The sequence below is a fragment of the Grammomys surdaster genome, unplaced genomic scaffold (genome assembly GCF_004785775.1).
Source record: "Grammomys surdaster isolate TR1022 unplaced genomic scaffold, NIH_TR_1.0 137, whole genome shotgun sequence".
Classification (NCBI taxonomy): domain Eukaryota; kingdom Metazoa; phylum Chordata; class Mammalia; order Rodentia; family Muridae; genus Grammomys; species Grammomys surdaster.
In genome coordinates, this window is record NW_021604595.1 from 891787 (window position 1) to 895765 (window position 3979).

At 49.9% G+C, this 3979-nt stretch overlaps 1 protein-coding gene across 2 annotated transcripts in view; it reads left to right on the forward strand.

The window, feature by feature from the left end:
- The first annotated feature begins 926 nt into the window (after positions 1-926).
- The window catches only part of Fgd3 (FYVE, RhoGEF and PH domain containing 3), a 46602-nt gene continuing 43549 nt past the window's right edge, over positions 927-3979 (forward strand). For both annotated transcript variants that reach the window (XM_028763192.1, XM_028763194.1), the window contains exon 1: positions 927-987. The gene's annotated coding sequence lies outside the window, so the exon portion shown is untranslated. The remainder of the gene's footprint in view (positions 988-3979) is intronic.

Consider the following 3979-nt stretch of genomic DNA (forward strand, 5'->3'; position numbering starts at 1 on the left):
AATAATAGTAACAATAATAATAAAAATGTGGACTGCAATTGAGGAAAACACTTAGCTTTGACTTTTGGCTTCCACATGTATGCACACATATACACAAACACAAACATACACATGTATATGTACCTGTGCACATGCATGAGCACACACACACACACAGAATTTAAGATTAGTTCATGCAGTGGTGTACAATAGCAATCCCAGCATTTGAAAGACAAACAGTACAAATTTAAGTGAGTTTGGACAGCACCGTGTATCCAAGGCCATCCTGGACTACTTGGTGAGACTGTCTCAACAAAACCTAAAACAAACAAAATTTAGGATATATTAAGAAGGCCTTACTGAAATGGAGTCAAATTTGCAGCCTGTATGCATGTTAGGGTAACCCCCTGCCCCATTATTTATTGATTTCCTGAGGTAATGAGGGGGATTTCCCCTTAGGGCTGCCTGGAAGAGGCAGAACTTAGGCCTGCTGGGGCAGTCTTCATCAGCCAGATCACCAGAGGTTCCCTCAGGTCTCTTGGAGTCACCGTGAAACAATGTCATTGGTGGGATGTGCTTCTTCCAACCTTCTATAGTCACCAAGGTCTATCTGGCCTGGGTCTCCTGTCCCTTGATAGATCTTCTTCCCTGTAGACTGCATTGATCTCAGGTCTGCTCAGAGGAGCCCACCAAACCAGATTCAGGAGGCATCCTCACTCAGTGACTTGTTAAACTTAAGCTCAGCCCTGGCCGCCACTTCAGAGCCAGAAGCCTGGTATGGTTGAGCCAGGTCACGTAAAAGGATTACGCTTTTGAAGTCATCCCACCACAAGCAGACCAGGCCCTTCAAAACCAGCAGACCAACCTCTCTCATTGCGTCATCGCTACGGAAATACAAATATGTCGCTGTTTTGTGACCGATATTGCAAAAATTAGAAAGAGGAAGCTGGGTTTTGTTCTTGCGTGAGTTCAGCCCTGGAGGAGATGCAGACTGGTCTTGGAAGAAGGGTGAGTGGAGACTGGCTCCTCGGATCTTTGCCCAACCCTACTATATGGTCTTGTGTTGTGAAGGGGCTACATGGGGGAGGGTGGTGGAAGATTACTAGAAACCAAACAGAAACCATTCAAGGGAGACAGATGTTTTCAAGGCAGGAAGTTGCTGTGGTGTGCTAGCAGTGTCTCTTTTCATGCCGTTGTCTTTCAGTGGTTCATACTGGCAGGAAGATAGAGTTGCTATGGATGGATATGAGATGCTTCTGCAACTACATCGTGCTGGACATGCTATTGGCAGATGGGGCCCGGCTCAAACTTAGGATATGGGCAAACTGTCAGTGACGATTGTGCCCCCGGGAGGCTGGAGGGGGGCACAGATCCAAGGCTAACCCTATGCCTCAGAGTGGGAAGAAAGCAGGCTTTTTTCTGCTTAAGCAGAAGAGGTGGTCCCAGGTGATGATTTAGTGGAGGATAGGCCTTCTATTCCATGTTGCCAAGGAGCCCTTAGAGGGCTTAGTTTTCTTTCCTAGCGGTGCCCAGCTAGACAGACATATCTGTTAATATCTGCACCGTAGTCTCCTTGGGAACCCCAGGCTTTGCCTGGGCAGCTCTGGGCAGTGGTACAGCCCCTTAGGAGGCTGGCAGCCATGGTGTAGGCTCCCAGCAGCACAGATGGAATGATATAATTATGATAACACTATGATACTATATGCCATGCAGAGTAGGCAGAGGCCGGGGAGGCAGGGCGTATTTGAAAAGCCGGACTCCGGGACTTGTGGGGAGTATAGGGCAGGAGTCACTGTCATTGTGGATGACAAGCCAGTTTCCATTTTTCTGGGCATCAGTGAGTGCGGCAGAGGATGAGCAGCTGTGGGGGGATAGAGAGGAGACCCTGGTGAGAAAGAATGCCAGGAACAGGGTGATGGGCAGTTGTAGAGCCCCAGAACTTGGCTTTGGACAGCTTCTCAGACTCGATTTCCCTTTCTGTAAAGTGGGATCTGAATGACACCAAGCACACTGAGGTTCAGAGTTTATGCAGCTCTGCCTCAGTTTAGACTGGTCCTTCTTAGTGGGGGTAGGCGGGGGAGGGGGCAGTGGCGCACTTCTTTAATCCCAGCATTTGGGAGGTAGAAGCAGGTGGATCTCCGAGTTCCAGGCCAGCCTGGTCTACAGAATGAGTTCCAGGACAGCCAGGGCTACATAGAGAAACCTTGTCTCTTGGGGGAAAAAAAAAACCAAAGAAAAAAACAAAAATAAAATAAGTAGATTGGTCTTTCTTAACTCCTAAGATGATCATTGCTAGTCATTTGTGTATGTTCGTGGGGGGTGGTGAGGGTATTTTGGGGGGGGATGTGTGGGGGAGCATTCGTGGGGAAGTCAGAAGACAATTTCAGATGTTATTCTCCAGGACCTATCTGTGTTTTAGACAGGTTCTCTCATTGGCCTGTTTCTACACGTGGTTTACTGAGACTCCCCCAGCCCCCATTTTTGCAAGAGATGAAATGAGCACAGAGCACTCTGCCAGCTCGTCCCAGCCCCCAAAGTCTGTGAATGGACTGGATGGTCCCCACATAAGCTCTCTGAGCTGATAACACTGCAACCCACTTGGTTTGGGGGTGGGGCCAGCTCCGGCAAGGACAGGAGGAAGTGGTTTGTCTCAAGAAGCCTGCTTCTGCCCCTACAGGGTAGCAGCAGAGGCTGACTTCTGTTTCTAGAGGAATCTATACCTCTCAATGTGCAGGGGCCCCAGAGCCACACTGAACTCTGCCTACAGAGGTCAAGAGCACATTATGAGATTAGCGCTGAAGTGGGCTTGTCTTCAGAAACCTCAGTGCTGAGTGTGAAGCCTAGCCCTGCTGCTCAGTGGTGAGAGCCAGCTCCATGGGTTACAACAGGGACTTTGGGTATCTTGATGCATGTTTCTGCTGCACTGTGCTTTCTCGGGGGCCCTGGGTAGGCTGATAGTGATCCTCCACTTACAGATACAAATTGTGATTTCTCCATTGTGTCTATCTCCATTGTAAAGCGACTGGGAAGGAAGTCAAATCAGCGCTGGGCAGATAGAAAACGCTGATGATGCTGGCTTTGTGGACTGTTCTAGCAACTACAAGAAGGCTCTGAGACGGACATGTGCCCAAAACAATGAACAAGGACAGAAGAAGGCACAGAACTGCTCGCTGCTGTGGTGGCCTGTCTCTGCCTGCCTCTGGGCAGGGGGACAGACAGGGGCCAGGAACCAAGCTAGTTCAGGAAGGAAATGAGAAGGCCCTTCGTTCATTGTGGCCACTTCCCTCTGTGCTCAGGCTCCTCTGCGCCCCACATAATCTCTAGGTGGGGGGGGGTGGATATGACAAATCTGGGCTAGTTCGGAAGAATGCAATAGGGCAGATCCTGGGTAAAAGGGGGGCAGCAGCATGGTGGACTGAGGGCAAGCCGACCTCAGCCTGGTGACATATCTTGCACTACAGTGAGGCTGACACGTGACCATACTGAGGTCTGGCCTGCTCTTCCTTCTGGTTTTCTGACTCCTGGTGCTAGAAGCCTCTCCCATGACCATTAACAGGTGGTCTCTGCGGCATCTGGGCCTCATACATTGACTTTCCCTTAAACAGCTGATTGGTAAGCCCCTGTCTCAGAAATTCCTCAAGTGAGGCTGGGCTCACTGGCTGCCATCTACATTGGCATCGGACTTGATTCCCTGTCCCCCCACCCCCCAGCACCTATCCCTACCATGGAGAGTATACTCCACATGGCCTGGTTTGGAACTCCATGTTGATGCCTTTCCCCTACTACAATATCATCCATGGACCCATCTCTGAGCCCCTAGAGATGGGGGATAATTAAATGTTCAGGTCCTGTAAAGCGCGCTGATCCGGACACTCAGGTCCTATGAGGTGGGATGATCTATACTTACCACCAAATTCTCTAGGGTAACCAATAACATTAGCCTGTAATGTCTAGAGGTATTTGGGGCCTCATTGGCCAACAGCTCCAAAAGAGGTAACCC